Source organism: Zootoca vivipara, chromosome 2 (genome assembly GCF_963506605.1).
Source record: "Zootoca vivipara chromosome 2, rZooViv1.1, whole genome shotgun sequence".
NCBI classification, from domain to species: domain Eukaryota; kingdom Metazoa; phylum Chordata; class Lepidosauria; order Squamata; family Lacertidae; genus Zootoca; species Zootoca vivipara.
In genome coordinates, this window is record NC_083277.1 from 119510319 (window position 1) to 119533622 (window position 23304).

Below are 23304 nucleotides of genomic sequence, written 5' to 3' on the forward strand. Positions count from 1 at the left end.
AAGCGAAATAAAGCCATGGAACGCTTATTTGCCTTCTATCTATGCATTCTGACACTCCAACAATGTGTTCTGCTTCAATTTGACTCATTTTACAAAGGTGCTTATTCCTGGAGTGAATATGCAGTTCTACTCAAGAGTAAGCAACTAAGCGAAATAAAGCCATGGAACGCTTATTTGCCTTCTATCTATGCGTTCTGACACTCCAACAATGTGTTCTGCATCAATTTGACTCATTTTACAAAGATGCTTATTTCTGGAGTGAACATGCAGTTCTACTCAAGAGTAAGCAACTAAGCGAAATAAAGCCATGGAACGCTTATTTGCCTTCTATCTATGCATTCTGACACTCCAACAATGTGTTCTGCTTCAATTTGACTCATTTTACAAAGGTGCTTATTCCTGGAGTGAATATGCAGTTCTACTCAAGAGTAAGCAACTAAGCGAAATAAAGCCATGGAACGCTTATTTGCCTTCTATCTATGAATTCTGACACTCCAACAATGTGTTCTGCTTCAATTTGACTCATTTTACAAAGATGCTTATTTCTGGAGTGAACATGCAGTTCTACTCAAGAGTAAGCAACTAAGCGAAATAAAGCCATGGAACGCTTATTTGCCTTCTATCTATGCATTCTGACACTCCAACAATGTGTTCTGCTTCAATTTGACTCATTTTACAAAGGTGCTTATTTTTGGAGTGAATATGCAGTTCTACTCAAGAGTAAACAACTAAGCGAAATAAAGCCATGGAACGCTTATTTGCCTTCTATCTATGCATTCTGACACTCCAACAATGTGTTCTGCTTCAATTTGACTCATTTTACAAAGGTGCTTATTTTTGGAGTGAATATGCAGTTCTACTCAAGAGTAAACAACTAAGCGAAATAAAGCCATGGAACGCTTATTTGCCTTCTATCTATGCATTCTGACACTCCAACAATGTGTTCTGCTTCAATTTGACTCATTTTACAAAGGTGCTTATTCCTGGAGTGAATATGCAGTTCTACTCAAGAGTAAGCAACTAAGCGAAATAAAGCCATGGAACGCTTATTTGCCTTCTATCTATGCATTCTGACACTCCAACAATGTGTTCTGCTTCAATTTGACTCATTTTACAAAGGTGCTTATTTCTGGAGTGAACATGCAGTTCTACTCAAGAGTAAGCAACTAAGCGAAATAAAGCCATGGAACGCTTATTTGCCTTCTATCTATGCATTCTGACACTCCAACAATGTGTTCTGCTTCAATTTGACTCATTTTACAAAGGTGCTTATTCCTGGAGTGAATATGCAGTTCTACTCAAGAGTAAGCAACTAAGCGAAATAAAGCCATGGAACGCTTATTTGCCTTCTATCTATGAATTCTGACACTCCAACAATGTGTTCTGCTTCAATTTGACTCATTTTACAAAGGTGCTTATTCCTGGAGTGAATATGCAGTTCTACTCAAGAGTAAACAACTAAGCGAAATAAAGCCATGGAACGCTTATTTGCCTTCTATCTATGAATTCTGACACTCCAACAATGTGTTCTGCTTCAATTTGACTCATTTTACAAAGGTGCTTATTCCTGGAGTGAATATGCAGTTCTACTCAAGAGTAAGCAACTAAGCGAAATAAAGCCATGGAACGCTTATTTGCCTTCTATCTATGCATTCTGACACTCCAACAATGTGTTCTGCTTCAATTTGACTCATTTTACAAAGGTGCTTATTCCTGGAGTGAATATGCAGTTCTACTCAAGAGTAAGCAACTAAGCGAAATAAAGCCATGGAACGCTTATTTGCCTTCTATCTATGCATTCTGACACTCCAACAATGTGTTCTGCTTCAATTTGACTCATTTTACAAAGGTGCTTATTCCTGGAGTGAATATGCAGTTCTACTCAAGAGTAAGCAACTAAGCCATGGAACGCTTATTTGCCTTCTATCTATGCATTCTGACACTCCAACAATGTGTTCTGCTTCAATTTGACTCATTTTACAAAGGTGCTTATTCCTGGAGTGAATATGCAGTTCTACTCAAGAGTAAGCAACTATGCGAAATAAAGCCATGGAACGCTTATTTGCCTTCTATCTATGAATTCTGACACTCCAACAATGTGTTCTGCTTCAATTTGACTCATTTTACAAAGGTGCTTATTCCTGGAGTGAATATGCAGTTCTACTCAAGAGTAAGCAACTAAGCGAAATAAAGCCATGGAACGCTTATTTGCCTTCTATCTATGCGTTCTGACACTCCAACAATGTGTTCTGCTTCAATTTGACTCATTTTACAAAGATGCTTATTTCTGGAGTGAACATGCAGTTCTACTCAAGAGTAAGCAACTAAGCGAAATAAAGCCATGGAACGCTTATTTGCCTTCTATCTATGCATTCTGACACTCCAACAATGTGTTCTGCATCAATTTGACTCATTTTACAAAGGTGCTTATTCCTGGAGTGAATATGCAGTTCTACTCAAGAGTAAGCAACTAAGCGAAATAAAGCCATGGAACGCTTATTTGCCTTCTATCTATGCATTCTGACACTCCAACAATGTGTTCTGCTTCAATTTGACTCATTTTACAAAGGTGCTTATTCCTGGAGTGAATATGCAGTTCTACTCAAGAGTAAGCAAGTAAGCGAAATAAAGCCATGGAACGCTTATTTGCCTTCTATCTGTGCATTCTGACACTCCAACAATGTGTTCTGCTTCAATTTGACTCATTTTACAAAGGTGCTTATTCCTGGAGTGAATATGCAGTTCTACTCAAGAGTAAGCAACTATGCGAAATAAAGCCATGGAACGCTTATTTGCCTTCTATCTATGAATTCTGACACTCCAACAATGTGTTCTGCTTCAATTTGACTCATTTTACAAAGGTGCTTATTCCTGGAGTGAATATGCAGTTCTACTCAAGAGTAAGCAACTAAGCGAAATAAAGCCATGGAACGCTTATTTGCCTTCTATCTATGCGTTCTGACACTCCAACAATGTGTTCTGCATCAATTTGACTCATTTTACAAAGATGCTTATTTCTGGAGTGAACATGCAGTTCTACTCAAGAGTAAGCAACTAAGCAAAATAAAGCCATGGAACGCTTATTTGCCTTCTATCTATGCATTCTGACACTCCAACAATGTGTTCTGCATCAATTTGACTCATTTTACAAAGGTGCTTATTCCTGGAGTGAATATGCAGTTCTACTCAAGAGTAAGCAACTAAGCGAAATAAAGCCATGGAACGCTTATTTGCCTTCTATCTATGCGTTCTGACACTCCAACAATGTGTTCTGCATCAATTTGACTCATTTTACAAAGATGCTTATTTCTGGAGTGAACATGCAGTTCTACTCAAGAGTAAGCAACTAAGCGAAATAAAGCCATGGAACGCTTATTTGCCTTCTATCTATGCATTCTGACACTCCAACAATGTGTTCTGCTTCAATTTGACTCATTTTACAAAGGTGCTTATTCCTGGAGTGAATATGCAGTTCTACTCAAGAGTAAGCAACTAAGCGAAATAAAGCCATGGAACGCTTATTTGCCTTCTATCTATGAATTCTGACACTCCAACAATGTGTTCTGCTTCAATTTGACTCATTTTACAAAGATGCTTATTTCTGGAGTGAACATGCAGTTCTACTCAAGAGTAAGCAAATAAGCGAAATAAAGCCATGGAACGCTTATTTGCCTTCTATCTATGCATTCTGACACTCCAACAATGTGTTCTGCTTCAATTTGACTCATTTTACAAAGGTGCTTATTCCTGGAGTGAATATGCAGTTCTACTCAAGAGTAAGCAACTAAGCGAAATAAAGCCATGGAACGCTTATTTGCCTTCTATCTATGCATTCTGACACTCCAACAATGTGTTCTGCTTCAATTTGACTCATTTTACAAAGGTGCTTATTCCTGGAGTGAATATGCAGTTCTACTCAAGAGTAAGCAACTAAGCGAAATAAAGCCATGGAACGCTTATTTGCCTTCTATCTATGCGTTCTGACACTCCAACAATGTGTTCTGCATCAATTTGACTCATTTTACAAAGATGCTTATTTCTGGAGTGAACATGCAGTTCTACTCAAGAGTAAGCAACTAAGCGAAATAAAGCCATGGAACGCTTATTTGCCTTCTATCTATGCATTCTGACACTCCAACAATGTGTTCTGCTTCAATTTGACTCATTTTACAAAGGTGCTTATTCCTGGAGTGAATATGCAGTTCTACTCAAGAGTAAGCAACTAAGCGAAATAAAGCCATGGAACGCTTATTTGCCTTCTATCTATGAATTCTGACACTCCAACAATGTGTTCTGCTTCAATTTGACTCATTTTACAAAGATGCTTATTTCTGGAGTGAACATGCAGTTCTACTGAAGAGTAAGCAACTAAGCGAAATAAAGCCATGGAACGCTTATTTGCCTTCTATCTATGCATTCTGACACTCCAACAATGTGTTCTGCTTCAATTTGACTCATTTTACAAAGGTGCTTATTTTTGGAGTGAATATGCAGTTCTACTCAAGAGTAAACAACTAAGCGAAATAAAGCCATGGAACGCTTATTTGCCTTCTATCTATGCATTCTGACACTCCAACAATGTGTTCTGCTTCAATTTGACTCATTTTACAAAGGTGCTTATTTTTGGAGTGAATATGCAGTTCTACTCAAGAGTAAACAACTAAGCGAAATAAAGCCATGGAACGCTTATTTGCCTTCTATCTATGCATTCTGACACTCCAACAATGTGTTCTGCTTCAATTTGACTCATTTTACAAAGGTGCTTATTCCTGGAGTGAATATGCAGTTCTACTCAAGAGTAAGCAACTAAGCGAAATAAAGCCATGGAACGCTTATTTGCCTTCTATCTATGCATTCTGACACTCCAACAATGTGTTCTGCTTCAATTTGACTCATTTTACAAAGGTGCTTATTTCTGGAGTGAACATGCAGTTCTACTCAAGAGTAAGCAACTAAGCGAAATAAAGCCATGGAACGCTTATTTGCCTTCTATCTATGCATTCTGACACTCCAACAATGTGTTCTGCTTCAATTTGACTCATTTTACAAAGGTGCTTATTCCTGGAGTGAATATGCAGTTCTACTCAAGAGTAAGCAACTAAGCGAAATAAAGCCATGGAACGCTTATTTGCCTTCTATCTATGAATTCTGACACTCCAACAATGTGTTCTGCTTCAATTTGACTCATTTTACAAAGGTGCTTATTCCTGGAGTGAATATGCAGTTCTACTCAAGAGTAAACAACTAAGCGAAATAAAGCCATGGAACGCTTATTTGCCTTCTATCTATGAATTCTGACACTCCAACAATGTGTTCTGCTTCAATTTGACTCATTTTACAAAGGTGCTTATTCCTGGAGTGAATATGCAGTTCTACTCAAGAGTAAGCAACTAAGCGAAATAAAGCCATGGAACGCTTATTTGCCTTCTATCTATGCATTCTGACACTCCAACAATGTGTTCTGCTTCAATTTGACTCATTTTACAAAGGTGCTTATTCCTGGAGTGAATATGCAGTTCTACTCAAGAGTAAGCAACTAAGCGAAATAAAGCCATGGAACGCTTATTTGCCTTCTATCTATGCATTCTGACACTCCAACAATGTGTTCTGCTTCAATTTGACTCATTTTACAAAGGTGCTTATTCCTGGAGTGAATATGCAGTTCTACTCAAGAGTAAGCAACTAAGCCATGGAACGCTTATTTGCCTTCTATCTATGCATTCTGACACTCCAACAATGTGTTCTGCTTCAATTTGACTCATTTTACAAAGGTGCTTATTCCTGGAGTGAATATGCAGTTCTACTCAAGAGTAAGCAACTATGCGAAATAAAGCCATGGAACGCTTATTTGCCTTCTATCTATGCATTCTGACACTCCAACAATGTGTTCTGCTTCAATTTGACTCATTTTACAAAGGTGCTTATTCCTGGAGTGAATATGCAGTTCTACTCAAGAGTAAGCAACTAAGCGAAATAAAGCCATGGAACGCTTATTTGCCTTCTATCTATGCGTTCTGACACTCCAACAATGTGTTCTGCATCAATTTGACTCATTTTACAAAGATGCTTATTTCTGGAGTGAACATGCAGTTCTACTCAAGAGTAAGCAACTAAGCGAAATAAAGCCATGGAACGCTTATTTGCCTTCTATCTATGCATTCTGACACTCCAACAATGTGTTCTGCTTCAATTTGACTCATTTTACAAAGGTGCTTATTCCTGGAGTGAATATGCAGTTCTACTCAAGAGTAAGCAACTAAGCGAAATAAAGCCATGGAACGCTTATTTGCCTTCTATCTATGAATTCTGACACTCCAACAATGTGTTCTGCTTCAATTTGACTCATTTTACAAAGATGCTTATTTCTGGAGTGAACATGCAGTTCTACTCAAGAGTAAGCAACTAAGCGAAATAAAGCCATGGAACGCTTATTTGCCTTCTATCTATGCATTCTGACACTCCAACAATGTGTTCTGCTTCAATTTGACTCATTTTACAAAGGTGCTTATTTTTGGAGTGAATATGCAGTTCTACTCAAGAGTAAACAACTAAGCGAAATAAAGCCATGGAACGCTTATTTGCCTTCTATCTATGCATTCTGACACTCCAACAATGTGTTCTGCTTCAATTTGACTCATTTTACAAAGGTGCTTATTTTTGGAGTGAATATGCAGTTCTACTCAAGAGTAAACAACTAAGCGAAATAAAGCCATGGAACGCTTATTTGCCTTCTATCTATGCATTCTGACACTCCAACAATGTGTTCTGCTTCAATTTGACTCATTTTACAAAGGTGCTTATTCCTGGAGTGAATATGCAGTTCTACTCAAGAGTAAGCAACTAAGCGAAATAAAGCCATGGAACGCTTATTTGCCTTCTATCTATGCATTCTGACACTCCAACAATGTGTTCTGCTTCAATTTGACTCATTTTACAAAGGTGCTTATTTCTGGAGTGAACATGCAGTTCTACTCAAGAGTAAGCAACTAAGCGAAATAAAGCCATGGAACGCTTATTTGCCTTCTATCTATGCATTCTGACACTCCAACAATGTGTTCTGCTTCAATTTGACTCATTTTACAAAGGTGCTTATTCCTGGAGTGAATATGCAGTTCTACTCAAGAGTAAGCAACTAAGCGAAATAAAGCCATGGAACGCTTATTTGCCTTCTATCTATGAATTCTGACACTCCAACAATGTGTTCTGCTTCAATTTGACTCATTTTACAAAGGTGCTTATTCCTGGAGTGAATATGCAGTTCTACTCAAGAGTAAACAACTAAGCGAAATAAAGCCATGGAACGCTTATTTGCCTTCTATCTATGAATTCTGACACTCCAACAATGTGTTCTGCTTCAATTTGACTCATTTTACAAAGGTGCTTATTCCTGGAGTGAATATGCAGTTCTACTCAAGAGTAAGCAACTAAGCGAAATAAAGCCATGGAACGCTTATTTGCCTTCTATCTATGCATTCTGACACTCCAACAATGTGTTCTGCTTCAATTTGACTCATTTTACAAAGGTGCTTATTCCTGGAGTGAATATGCAGTTCTACTCAAGAGTAAGCAACTAAGCGAAATAAAGCCATGGAACGCTTATTTGCCTTCTATCTATGCATTCTGACACTCCAACAATGTGTTCTGCTTCAATTTGACTCATTTTACAAAGGTGCTTATTCCTGGAGTGAATATGCAGTTCTACTCAAGAGTAAGCAACTAAGCCATGGAACGCTTATTTGCCTTCTATCTATGCATTCTGACACTCCAACAATGTGTTCTGCTTCAATTTGACTCATTTTACAAAGGTGCTTATTCCTGGAGTGAATATGCAGTTCTACTCAAGAGTAAGCAACTATGCGAAATAAAGCCATGGAACGCTTATTTGCCTTCTATCTGTGCATTCTGACACTCCAACAATGTGTTCTGCTTCAATTTGACTCATTTTACAAAGGTGCTTATTCCTGGAGTGAATATGCAGTTCGACTCAATAGTAAGCAACTATGCGAAATAAAGCCATGGAACGCTTATTTGCCTTCTATCTATGAATTCTGACACTCCAACAATGTGTTCTGCTTCAATTTGACTCATTTTACAAAGGTGCTTATTCCTGGAGTGAATATGCAGTTCTACTCAAGAGTAAGCAACTAAGCGAAATAAAGCCATGGAACGCTTATTTGCCTTCTATCTATGCGTTCTGACACTCCAACAATGTGTTCTGCATCAATTTGACTCATTTTACAAAGATGCTTATTTCTGGAGTGAACATGCAGTTCTACTCAAGAGTAAGCAACTAAGCGAAATAAAGCCATGGAACGCTTATTTGCCTTCTATCTATGCATTCTGACACTCCAAAAATGTGTTCTGCATCAATTTGACTCATTTTACAAAGGTGCTTATTCCTGGAGTGAATCTGCAGTTCTACTCAAGAGTAAGCAACTAAGCTAAATAAAGCCATGGAACGCTTATTTGCCTTCTATCTATGCATTCTGACACTCCAACAATGTGTTCTGCTTCAATTTGACTCATTTTACAAAGGTGCTTATTCCTGGAGTGAATATGCAGTTCTACTCAAGAGTAAGCAACTAAGCGAAATAAAGCCATGGAACGCTTATTTGCCTTCTATCTATGCATTCTGACACTCCAACAATGTGTTCTGCTTCAATTTGACTCATTTTACAAAGGTGCTTATTCCTGGAGTGAATATGCAGTTCTACTCAAGAGTAAGCAACTAAGCCATGGAACGCTTATTTGCCTTCTATCTATGCATTCTGACACTCCAACAATGTGTTCTGCTTCAATTTGACTCATTTTACAAAGGTGCTTATTCCTGGAGTGAATATGCAGTTCTACTCAAGAGTAAGCAACTATGCGAAATAAAGCCATGGAACGCTTATTTGCCTTCTATCTATGAATTCTGACACTCCAACAATGTGTTCTGCTTCAATTTGACTCATTTTACAAAGGTGCTTATTCCTGGAGTGAATATGCAGTTCTACTCAAGAGTAAGCAACTAAGCGAAATAAAGCCATGGAACGCTTATTTGCCTTCTATCTATGCGTTCTGACACTCCAACAATGTGTTCTGCTTCAATTTGACTCATTTTACAAAGATGCTTATTTCTGGAGTGAACATGCAGTTCTACTCAAGAGTAAGCAACTAAGCGAAATAAAGCCATGGAACGCTTATTTGCCTTCTATCTATGCATTCTGACACTCCAACAATGTGTTCTGCATCAATTTGACTCATTTTACAAAGGTGCTTATTCCTGGAGTGAATATGCAGTTCTACTCAAGAGTAAGCAACTAAGCGAAATAAAGCCATGGAACGCTTATTTGCCTTCTATCTATGCATTCTGACACTCCAACAATGTGTTCTGCTTCAATTTGACTCATTTTACAAAGGTGCTTATTCCTGGAGTGAATATGCAGTTCTACTCAAGAGTAAGCAAGTAAGCGAAATAAAGCCATGGAACGCTTATTTGCCTTCTATCTGTGCATTCTGACACTCCAACAATGTGTTCTGCTTCAATTTGACTCATTTTACAAAGGTGCTTATTCCTGGAGTGAATATGCAGTTCTACTCAAGAGTAAGCAACTATGCGAAATAAAGCCATGGAACGCTTATTTGCCTTCTATCTATGAATTCTGACACTCCAACAATGTGTTCTGCTTCAATTTGACTCATTTTACAAAGGTGCTTATTTCTGGAGTGAACATGCAGTTCTACTCAAGAGTAAGCAACTAAGCAAAATAAAGCCATGGAACGCTTATTTGCCTTCTATCTATGCATTCTGACACTCCAACAATGTGTTCTGCATCAATTTGACTCATTTTACAAAGGTGCTTATTCCTGGAGTGAATATGCAGTTCTACTCAAGAGTAAGCAACTAAGCGAAATAAAGCCATGGAACGCTTATTTGACTTCTATCTATGCATTCTGACACTCCAACAATGTGTTCTGCATCAATTTGACTCATTTTACAAAGGTGCTTATTCCTGGAGTGAATATGCAGTTCTACTCAAGAGTAAGCAACTAAGCGAAATAAAGCCATGGAACGCTTATTTGCCTTCTATCTATGCATTCTGACACTCCAACAATGTTTTCTGCTTCAATTTGACTCATTTTACAAAGGTGCTTATTCCTGGAGTGAATATGCAGTTCTACTCAAGAGTAAGCAACTAAGCGAAATAAAGCCATGGAACGCTTATTTGCCTTCTATCTGTGCATTCTGACACTCCAACAATGTGTTCTGCTTCAATTTGACTCATTTTACAAAGGTGCTTATTCCTGGAGTGAATATGCAGTTCGACTCAATAGTAAGCAACTATGCGAAATAAAGCCATGGAACGCTTATTTGCCTTCTATCTATGAATTCTGACACTCCAACAATGTGTTCTGCTTCAATTTGACTCATTTTACAAAGGTGCTTATTCCTGGAGTGAATATGCAGTTCTACTCAAGAGTAAGCAACTAAGCGAAATAAAGCCATGGAACGCTTATTTGCCTTCTATCTATGCGTTCTGACACTCCAACAATGTGTTCTGCATCAATTTGACTCATTTTACAAAGATGCTTATTTCTGGAGTGAACATGCAGTTCTACTCAAGAGTAAGCAACTAAGCGAAATAAAGCCATGGAACGCTTATTTGCCTTCTATCTATGCATTCTGACACTCCAAAAATGTGTTCTGCATCAATTTGACTCATTTTACAAAGGTGCTTATTCCTGGAGTGAATCTGCAGTTCTACTCAAGAGTAAGCAACTAAGCTAAATAAAGCCATGGAACGCTTATTTGCCTTCTATCTATGCATTCTGACACTCCAACAATGTGTTCTGCTTCAATTTGACTCATTTTACAAAGGTGCTTATTCCTGAAGTGAATCTGCAGTTCTACTCAAGAGTAAGCAACTATGCGAAATAAAGCCATGGAACGCTTATTTGCCTTCTATCTGTGCATTCTGACACTCCAACAATGTGTTCTGCTTCAATTTTACTCATTTTACAAAGGTGCTTATTCCTGGAGTGAATATGCAGTTCTACTCAATAGTAAGCAACTATGCGAAATAAAGCCATGGAACGCTTATTTGCCTTCTATCTATGAATTCTGACACTCCAACAATGTGTTCTGCTTCAATTTGACTCATTTTACAAAGGTGCTTATTCCTGGAGTGAATATGCAGTTCTACTCAAGAGTAAGCAACTAAGCGAAATAAAGCCATGGAACGCTTATTTGCCTTCTATCTATGCGTTCTGACACTCCAACAATGTGTTCTGCATCAATTTGACTCATTTTACAAAGGTGCTTATTCCTGGAGTGAATATGCAGTTCTACTCAAGAGTAAGCAACTAAGCGAAATAAAGCCATGGAACGCTTATTTGCCTTCTATCTATGCATTCTGACACTCCAACAATGTTTTCTGCTTCAATTTGACTCATTTTACAAAGGTGCTTATTCCTGGAGTGAATATGCAGTTCTACTCAAGAGTAAGCAACTAAGCGAAATAAAGCCATGGAACGCTTATTTGCCTTCTATCTGTGCATTCTGACACTCCAACAATGTGTTCTGCTTCAATTTGACTCATTTTACAAAGGTGCTTATTCCTGGAGTGAATATGCAGTTCGACTCAATAGTAAGCAACTATGCGAAATAAAGCCATGGAACGCTTATTTGCCTTCTATCTATGAATTCTGACACTCCAACAATGTGTTCTGCTTCAATTTGACTCATTTTACAAAGGTGCTTATTCCTGGAGTGAATATGCAGTTCTACTCAAGAGTAAGCAACTAAGCGAAATAAAGCCATGGAACGCTTATTTGCCTTCTATCTATGCGTTCTGACACTCCAACAATGTGTTCTGCATCAATTTGACTCATTTTACAAAGATGCTTATTTCTGGAGTGAACATGCAGTTCTACTCAAGAGTAAGCAACTAAGCGAAATAAAGCCATGGAACGCTTATTTGCCTTCTATCTATGCATTCTGACACTCCAAAAATGTGTTCTGCATCAATTTGACTCATTTTACAAAGGTGCTTATTCCTGGAGTGAATCTGCAGTTCTACTCAAGAGTAAGCAACTAAGCTAAATAAAGCCATGGAACGCTTATTTGCCTTCTATCTATGCATTCTGACACTCCAACAATGTGTTCTGCTTCAATTTGACTCATTTTACAAAGGTGCTTATTCCTGGAGTGAATATGCAGTTCTACTCAAGAGTAAGCAACTATGCGAAATAAAGCCATGGAACGCTTATTTGCCTTCTATCTGTGCATTCTGACACTCCAACAATGTGTTCTGCTTCAATTTGACTCATTTTACAAAGGTGCTTATTCCTGGAGTGAATATGCAGTTCTACTCAATAGTAAGCAACTATGCGAAATAAAGCCATGGAACGCTTATTTGCCTTCTATCTATGAATTCTGACACTCCAACAATGTGTTCTGCTTCAATTTGACTCATTTTACAAAGGTGCTTATTCCTGGAGTGAATATGCAGTTCTACTCAAGAGTAAGCAACTAAGCGAAATAAAGCCATGGAACGCTTATTTGCCTTCTATCTATGCATTCTGACACTCCAACAATTTGTTCTGCATCAATTTGACTCATTTTACAAAGATGCTTATTTCTGGAGTGAACATGCAGTTCTACTCAAGAGTAAGCAACTAAGCGAAATAAAGCCATGGAACGCTTATTTGCCTTCTATCTATGCATTCTGACACTCCAACAATGTGTTCTGCATCAATTTGACTCATTTTACAAAGGTGCTTATTCCTGGAGTGAATATGCAGTTCTACTCAAGAGTAAGCAACTAAGCGAAATAAAGCCATGGAACGCTTATTTGCCTTCTATCTATGCATTCTGACACTCCAACAATGTGTTCTGCTTCAATTTGACTCATTTTACAAAGGTGCTTATTCCTGGAGTGAATATGCAGTTCTACTCAAGAGTAAGCAACTAAGCGAAATAAAGCCATGGAACGCTTATTTGCCTTCTATCTGTGCATTCTGACACTCCAACAATGTGTTCTGCTTCAATTTGACTCATTTTACAAAGGTGCTTATTCCTGGAGTGAATATGCAGTTCTACTCAAGAGTAAGCAACTATGCGAAATAAAGCCATGGAACGCTTATTTGCCTTCTATCTATGAATTCTGACACTCCAACAATGTGTTCTGCTTCAATTTGACTCATTTTACAAAGGTGCTTATTCCTGGAGTGAATATGCAGTTCTACTCAAGAGTAAGCAACTAAGCGAAATAAAGCCATGGAACGCTTATTTGCCTTCTATCTATGCGTTCTGACACTCCAACAATGTGTTCTGCATCAATTTGACTCATTTTACAAAGATGCTTATTTCTGGAGTGAACATGCAGTTCTACTCAAGAGTAAGCAACTAAGCGAAATAAAGCCATGGAACGCTTATTTGCCTTCTATCTATGCATTCTGACACTCCAACAATGTGTTCTGCATCAATTTGACTCATTTTACAAAGGTGCTTATTCCTGGAGTGAATATGCAGTTCTACTCAAGAGTAAGCAACTAAGCGAAATAAAGCCATGGAACGCTTATTTGCCTTCTATCTATGCATTCTGACACTCCAACAATGTGTTCTGCTTCAATTTGACTCATTTTACAAAGGTGCTTATTCCTGGAGTGAATATGCAGTTCTACTCAAGAGTAAGCAACTAAGCGAAATAAAGCCATGGAACGCTTATTTGCCTTCTATCTGTGCATTCTGACACTCCAACAATGTGTTCTGCTTCAATTTGACTCATTTTACAAAGGTGCTTATTCCTGGAGTGAATATGCAGTTCTACTCAAGAGTAAGCAACTATGCGAAATAAAGCCATGGAACGCTTATTTGCCTTCTATCTATGAATTCTGACACTCCAACAATGTGTTCTGCTTCAATTTGACTCATTTTACAAAGGTGCTTATTCCTGGAGTGAATATGCAGTTCTACTCAAGAGTAAGCAACTAAGCGAAATAAAGCCATGGAACGCTTATTTGCCTTCTATCTATGCGTTCTGACACTCCAACAATGTGTTCTGCATCAATTTGACTCATTTTACAAAGATGCTTATTTCTGGAGTGAACATGCAGTTCTACTCAAGAGTAAGCAACTAAGCGAAATAAAGCCATGGAACGCTTATTTGCCTTCTATCTATGCATTCTGACACTCCAACAATGTGTTCTGCATCAATTTGACTCATTTTACAAAGGTGCTTATTCCTGGAGTGAATATGCAGTTCTACTCAAGAGTAAGCAACTAAGCGAAATAAAGCCATGGAACGCTTATTTGCCTTCTATCTATGCATTCTGACACTCCAACAATGTGTTCTGCTTCAATTACTCATTTTACAAAGGTGCTTATTCCTGGAATGAATATGCAGTTCTACTCAAGAGTAAGCAACTAAGCGAAATAAAGCCATGGAACGCTTATTTGCCTTCTATCTATGCATTCTGACACTCCAACAATGTGTTCTGCTTCAATTTGACTCATTTTACAAAGATGCTTATTTCTGGAGTGAATATGCAGTTCTACTCAAGAGTAAGCAACTAAGCGAAATAAAGCCATGGAACGCTTATTTGCCTTCTATCTATGCATTCTGACACTCCAACAATGTGTTCTGCTTCAATTTGACTCATTTTACAAAGGTGCTTATTCCTGAAGTGAATCTGCAGTTCTACTCAAGAGTAAGCAACTATGCGAAATAAAGCCATGGAACGCTTATTTGCCTTCTATCTATGCATTCTGACACTCCAACAATGTGTTCTGCTTCAATTTGACTCATTTTACGAAGGTGCTTATTCCTGGAGTGAATATGCAGTTCTACTCAAGAGTAAGCAACGAAGCGAAATAAAGCCATGGAACGCTTATTTGCCTTCTATCTATGCATTCTGACACTCCAACAATGTGTTCTGCATCAATTTGACTCATTTTACAAAGGTGCTTATTCCTGGAGTGAATATGCAGTTCTACTCAAGAGTAAACAACTAAGCGAAATAAAGCCATGGAACGCTTATTTGCCTTCTATCTATGCATTCTGACACTCCAACAATGAGTTCTGCTTCAATTTGACTCATTTTACAAAGGTGCTTATTCCAGGAGTGAATATGCAGTTCTACTCAAAAGTAAGCAACTAAGCGAAATAAAGCCATGGAACGCTTATTTGCATTCTATCTATGCATTCTGACACTCCAACAATGTGTTCTGCTTCAATTTGACTCATTTTACAAAGGTGCTTATTCCTGGAGTGAATATGCAGTTCTACTCAAGAGTAAGCAACGAAGCGAAATAAAGCCATGGAACGCTTATTTGCCTTCTATCTATGCATTCTGACACTCCAACAATGTGTTCTGCTTCAATTTGACTCATTTTACAAAGGTGCTTATTTCTGGATTGAATATGCAGTTCTACTCAAGAGTAAACAACTAAGCGAAATAAAGCCATGGAACGCTTATTTGCCTTCTATCTATGCATTCTGACACTCCAACAATGTGTTCTGCTTCAATTTGACTCATTTTACAAAGGTGCTTATTCCAGGAGTGAATATGCAATTCTACTCAAGAGTAAGCAACTAAGCGAAATAAAGCCATGGAACGCTTATTTGCCTTCTATCTATGCGTTCTGACACTCCAACAATGTGTTCTGCTTCAATTTGACTCATTTTACAAAGGTGCTTATTCCAGGAGTGAATATGCAGTTCTACTCAAGAGTAAGCAACTAAGCGAAATAAAGCCATGGAACGCTTATTTGCCTTCTATCTATGCATTCTGACACTCCAACAATGTGTTCTGCATCAATTTGACTCATTTTACAAAGATGCTTATTTCTGGAGTGAACATGCAGTTCTACTCAAGAGTAAGCAACTATGCGAAATAAAGCCATGGAACGCTTATTTGCCTTCTATCTATGCATTCTGACACTCCAACAATGTGTTCTGCTTCAATTTGACTCATTTTACAAAGGTGCTTATTCCAGGAGTGAATATGCAGTTCTACTCAAGAGTAAGCAACTAAACGAAATAAAGCCATGGAACGCTTATTTGCCTTCTATCTATGCATTCTGACACTCCAACAATGTGTTCTGCTTCAATTTGACTCATTTTACAAAGGTGCTTATTCCTGGAGTGAATATGCAGTTCTACTCAAGAGTAAGCAACTAAGCGAAATAAAGCCATGGAACGCTTATTTGCCTTCTATCTATGCGTTCTGACACTCCAACAATGTGTTCTGCATCAATCTGACTCATTTTACAAAGATGCTTATTTCTGGAGTGAACATGCAGTTCTCCTCAAGAGTAAGCAACTAAGCGAAATAAAGCCATGGAACGCTTATTTGCCTTCTATCTATGCATTCTGACACTCCAACAATGTGTTCTGCTTCTATTTGACTCATTTTACAAAGGTGCTTATTCCAGGAGTGAATATGCAGTTCTACTCAAGAGTAAGCAACTAAGCGAAATAAAGCCATGGAATGCTTATTTGCCTTCTATCTATGAATTCTGACACTCCAACAATGTGTTCTGCTTCAATTTGACTCATTTTACAAAGGTGCTTATTCCTGGAGTGAATATGCAGTTCTACTCAAGAGTAAGCATCTAAGCGAAATAAAGCCATGGAACGCTTATTTGCCTTCTATCTATGCATTCTGACACTCCAACAATGTGTTCTGCTTCAATTTGACTCATTTTACAAAGGTGCTTATTCCTGGAGTGAATATGCAGTTCTACTCAAGAGTAAGCAACTAAGCGAAATAAAGCCATGGAACGCTTATTTGCCTTCTATCTATGCATTCTGACACTCCAACAATGTGTTCTGCTTCAATTTGACTCATTTTACAAAGGTGCTTATTCCTGGAGTGAATATGCAGTTCTACTCAAGAGTAAGCAACTATGCGAAATAAAGCCATGGAACGCTTATTTGCCTTCTATCTATGAATTCTGACACTCCAACAATGTGTTCTGCTTCAATTTGACTCATTTTACAAAGGTGCTTATTCCTGGAGTGAATATGCAGTTCTACTCAAGAGTAAGCAACTAAGCGAAATAAAGCCATGGAACGCTTATTTGCCTTCTATCTATGCGTTCTGACACTCCAACAATGTGTTCTGCTTCAATTTGACTCATTTTACAAAGGTGCTTATTCCTGGAGTGAATATGCAGTTCTACTCAAGAGTAAGCAACTAAGCGAAATAAAGCCATGGAACGCTTATTTGCCTTCTATCTATGCGTTCTGACACTCCAACAATGTGTTCTGCATCAATTTGACTCATTTTACAAAGATGCTTATTTCTGGAGTGAACATGCAGTTCTACTCAAGAGTAAGCAACTAAGCGAAATAAAGCCATGGAACGCTTATTTGCCTTCTATCTATGCATTCTGACACTCCAACAATGTGTTCTGCATCAATTTGACTCATTTTACAAAGGTGCTTATTCCTGGAGTGAATATGCAGTTCTACTCAAGAGTAAGCAACTAAGCGAAATAAAGCCATGGAACGCTTATTTGCCTTCTATCTATGCATTCTGACACTCCAACAATGTGTTCTGCTTCAATTTGACTCATTTTACAAAGGTGCTTATTCCTGGAGTGAATATGCAGTTCTACTCAAGAGTAAGCAACTAAGCGAAATAAAGCCATGGAACGCTTATTTGCCTTCTATCTATGCATTCTGACACTCCAACAATGTGTTCTGCTTCAATTTGACTCATTTTACAAAGGTGCTTATTCCTGAAGTGAATATGCAGTTCTACTCAAGAGTAAGCAACTATGCGAAATAAAGCCATGGAACGCTTATTTGCCTTCTATCTATGCATTCTGACACTCCAACAATGTGTTCTGCTTCAATTTGACTCATTTTACAAAGGTGCTTATTCCTGGAGTGAATATGCAGTTCTACTCAAGAGTAAGCAACTATGCGAAATAAAGCCATGGAACGCTTATTTGCCTTCTATCTATGCATTCTGACACTCCAACAATGTGTTCTGCTTCAATTTGACTCATTTTACAAAGGTGCTGATTCCTGGAGTGAATATGCAGTTCTACTCAAGAGTAAGCAACTAAGCGAAATAAAGCCATGGAACGCTTATTTGCCTTCTATCTATGCATTCTGACACTCCAACAATGTGTTCTGCTTCAAGTTGACTCATTTTACAAAGATGCTTATTTCTGGAGTGAATATGCAGTTCTACTCAAGAGTAAGCAACTAAGCGAAATAAAGCCATGGAACGCTTATTTGCCTTCTATCTATGCATTCTGACACTCCAACAATGTGTTCTGCTTCAATTTGACTCATTTTACAAAGGTGCTTATTCCTGAAGTGAATCTGCAGTTCTACTCAAGAGTAAGCAACTATGCGAAATAAAGCCATGGAACGCTTATTTGCCTTCTATCTATGCATTCTGACACTCCAACAATGTGTTCTGCTTCAATTTGACTCATTTTACAAAGGTGCTTATTCCTGGAGTGAATCTGCAGTTCTACTCAAGAGTAAGCAACTAAGCGAAATAAAGCCATGGAACGCTTATTTGCCTTCTATCTATGCATTCTGACACTCCAACAATGTGTTCTGCATCAATTTGACTCATTTTACAAAGGTGCTTATTCCTGGAGTGAATATGCAGTTCTACTCAAGAGTAAACAACTAAGCGAAATAAAGCCATGGAACGCTTATTTGCCTTCTATCTATGCATTCTGACACTCCAACAATGTGTCCTGCTTCAATTTGACTCATTTTACAAAGGTGCTTATTCCAGGAGTGAATATGCAGTTCTACTCAAGAGTAAGCAACTAAGCGAAATAAAGCCATGGAACGCTTATTTGCATTCTATCTATGCATTCTGACACTCCAACAATGTGTTCTGCTTCAATTTGACACATTTTACAAAGGTGCTTATTCCTGGAGTGAATATGCAGTTCTAATCAAGAGTAAGCAACGAAGCGAAATAAAGCCATGGAACGCTTATTTGCCTTCTATCTATGCATTCTGACACTCCAACAATGTGTTCTGCTTCAATTTGACTCATTTTACAAAGGTGCTTATTTCTGGAGTGAATATGCAGTTCTACTCAAGAGTAAACAACTAAGCGAAATAAAGCCATGGAACGTTTATTTGCCTTCTATCTATGCATTCTGACACTCCAACAATGTGTTCTGCTTCAATTTGACTCATTTTACAAAGGTGCTTATTCCTGGAGTGAATATGCAGTTCTACTCAAGAGTAAGCAACTAAGCGAAATAAAGCCATGGAACGCTTATTTGCCTTCTATCTATGCATTCTGACACTCCAACAATGTGTTCTGCTTCAATTTGACTCATTTTACAAAGGTGCTTATTCCAGGAGTGAATATGCAGTTCTACTCAAGAGTAAGCAACTAAGCGAAATAAAGCCATGGAACGCTTATTTGCCTTCTATCTATGCATTCTGACACTCCAACAATGTGTTCTGCATCAATTTGACTCATTTTACAAAGGTGCTTATTTCTGGAGTGAACATGCAGTTCTACTCAAGAGTAAGCAACTATGCGAAATAAAGCCATGGAACGCTTATTTGCCTTCTATCTATGCATTCTGACACTCCAACAATGTGTTCTGCTTCAATTTGACTCATTTTACAAAGGTGCTTATTCCAGGAGTGAATATGCAGTTCTACTCAAGAGTAAGCAACTAAGCGAAATAAAGCCATGGAACGCTTATCTGCCTTCTATCTATGCATTCTGACACTCCAACAATGTGTTCTGCTTCAATTTGACTCATTTTACAAAGGTGCTTATTCCTGGAGTGAATCTGCAGTTCTACTCAAGAGTAAGCAACTAAGCGAAATAAAGCCATGGAACGCTTATATAACTTCTATCTATGCATTCTGACACTCCAACAATGTGTTCTGCATCAATTTGACTCATTTTACAAAGATGCTTATTTCTGGAGTGAATATGCAGTTCTACTCAAGAGTAAGCAACTAAGCGAAATAAAGCCATGGAACGCTTATTTGCCTTCTATCTATGCGTTCTGACACTCCAACAATGTGTTCTGCTTCAATTTGACTCATTTTACAAAGGTGCTTATTCCTGGAGTGAATATGCAGTTCTACTCAAGAGTAAGCAACTAAGCGAAATAAAGCCATGGAACGCTTATTTGCCTTCTATCTATGCGTTCTGACACTCCAACAATGTGTTCTGCATCAATTTGACTCATTTTACAAAGATGCTTATTTCTGGAGTGAACATGCAGTTCTACTCAAGAGTAAGCAACTAAGCGAAATAAAGCCATGGAACGCTTATTTGCCTTCTATCTATGCATTCTGACACTCCAACAATGTGTTCTGCATCAATTTGACTCATTTTACAAAGGTGCTTATTCCTGGAGTGAATATGCAGTTCTACTCAAGAGTAAGCAACTAAGCGAAATAAAGCCATGGAACGCTTATTTGCCTTCTATCTATGCATTCTGACACTCCAACAATGTGTTCTGCTTCAATTTGACTCATTTTACAAAGGTGCTTATTCCTGGAGTGAATATGCAGTTCTACTCAAGAGTAAGCAACTAAGCGAAATAAAGCCATGGAACGCTTATTTGCCTTCTATCTATGCATTCTGACACTCCAACAATGTGTTCTGCTTCAATTTGACTCATTTTACAAAGATGCTTATTCCTGGAGTGAATATGCAGTTCTACTCAAGAGTAAGCAACTAAGCGAAATAAAGCCATGGAACGCTTATTTGCCTTCTATCTATGCATTCTGACACTCCAACAATGTGTTCTGCTTCAATTTGACTCATTTTACAAAGGTGCTGATTCCTGGAGTGAATATGCAGTTCTACTCAAGAGTAAGCAACTAAGCGAAATAAAGCCATGGAACGCTTATTTGCCTTCTATCTATGCATTCTGACACTCCAACAATGTGTTCTGCTTCAAGTTGACTCATTTTACAAAGGTGCTTATTCCTGGAGTGAATATGCAGTTCTACTCAAGAGTAAGCAACGAAGCGAAATAAAGCCATGGTACGCTTATTTGCCTTCTATCTATGCATTCTGACACTCCAACAATGTGTTCTGCTTCAATTTGACTCATTTTACAAAGGTGCTTATTTCTGGAGTGAATATGCAGTTCTACTCAAGAGTAAACAACTAAGCGAAATAAAGCCATGGAACGTTTATTTGCCTTCTATCTATGCATTCTGACACTCCAACAATGTGTTCTGCTTCAATTTGACTCATTTTACAAAGGTGCTTATTCCTGGAGTGAATATGCAGTTCTACTCAAGAGTAAGCAACTAAGCGAAATAAAGCCATGGAACGCTTATTTGCCTTCTATCTATGCATTCTGACACTCCAACAATGTGTTCTGCTTCAATTTGACTCATTTTACAAAGGTGCTTATTCCAGGAGTGAATATGCAGTTCTACTCAAGAGTAAGCAACTAAGCGAAATAAAGCCATGGAACGCTTATTTGCCTTCTATCTATGCATTCTGACACTCCAACAATGTGTTCTGCTTCAATTTGACTCATTTTACAAAGGTGCTTATTCCAGGAGTGAATATGCAGTTCTACTCAAGAGTAAGCAACTAAGCGAAATAAAGCCATGGAACGCTTATCTGCCTTCTATCTATGCATTCTGACACTCCAACAATGTGTTCTGCTTCAATTTGACTCATTTTACAAAGGTGCTTATTCCTGGAGTGAATCTGCAGTTCTACTCAAGAGTAAGCAACTAAGCGAAATAAAGCCATGGAACGCTTATATAACTTCTATCTATGCATTCTGACACTCCAACAATGTGTTCTGCATCAATTTGACTCATTTTACAAAGATGCTTATTTCTGGAGTGAATATGCAGTTCTACTCAAGAGTAAGCAACTAAGCGAAATAAAGCCATGGAACGCTTATTTGCCTTCTATCTATGCGTTCTGACACTCCAACAATGTGTTCTGCTTCAATTTGACTCATTTTACAAAGGTGCTTATTCCTGGAGTGAATATGCAGTTCTACTCAAGAGTAAGCAACTAAGCGAAATAAAGCCATGGAACGCTTATTTGCCTTCTATCTATGCGTTCTGACACTCCAACAATGTGTTCTGCATCAATTTGACTCATTTTACAAAGATGCTTATTTCTGGAGTGAACATGCAGTTCTACTCAAGAGTAAGCAACTAAGCGAAATAAAGCCATGGAACGCTTATTTGCCTTCTATCTATGCATTCTGACACTCCAACAATGTGTTCTGCATCAATTTGACTCATTTTACAAAGGTGCTTATTCCTGGAGTGAATATGCAGTTCTACTCAAGAGTAAGCAACTAAGCGAAATAAAGCCATGGAACGCTTATTTGCCTTCTATCTATGCATTCTGACACTCCAACAATGTGTTCTGCTTCAATTTGACTCATTTTACAAAGGTGCTTATTCCTGGAGTGAATATGCAGTTCTACTCAAGAGTAAGCAACTAAGCGAAATAAAGCCATGGAACGCTTATTTGCCTTCTATCTATGCGTTCTGACACTCCAACAATGTGTTCTGCATCAATTTGACTCATTTTACAAAGATGCTTATTTCTGGAGTGAACATGCAGTTCTACTCAAGAGTAAGCAACTAAGCGAAATAAAGCCATGGAACGCTTATTTTCCTTCTATCTATGCATTCTGACACTCCAACAATGTGTTCTGCATCAATTTGACTCATTTTACAAAGGTGCTTATTCCTGGAGTGAATATGCAGTTCTACTCAAGAGTAAGCAACTAAGCGAAATAAAGCCATGGAACGCTTATTTGCCTTCTATCTATGCATTCTGACACTCCAACAATGTGTTCTGCTTCAATTTGACTCATTTTACAAAGGTGCTTATTCCTGAAGTGAATCTGCAGTTCTACTCAAGAGTAAGCAACTATGCGAAATAAAGCCATGGAACGCTTATTTGCCTTCTATCTATGCATTCTGACACTCCAACAATGTGTTCTGCTTCAATTTGACTCATTTTACAAAGGTGCTTATTCCTGGAGTGAATATGCAGTTCTACTCAAGAGTAAGCAACTAAGCGAAATAAAGCCATGGAACGCTTATTTGCCTTCTATCTATGCATTCTGACACTCCAACAATGTGTTCTGCATCAATTTGACTCATTTTACAAAGGTGCTTATTCCTGGAGTGAATATGCAGTTCTACTCAAGAGTAAACAACTAAGCGAAATAAAGCCATGGAACGCTTATTTGCCTTCTATCTATGCATTCTGACACTCCAACAATGTGTTCTGCTTCAATTTGACTCATTTTACAAAGGTGCTTATTCCAGGAGTGAATATGCAGTTCTACTC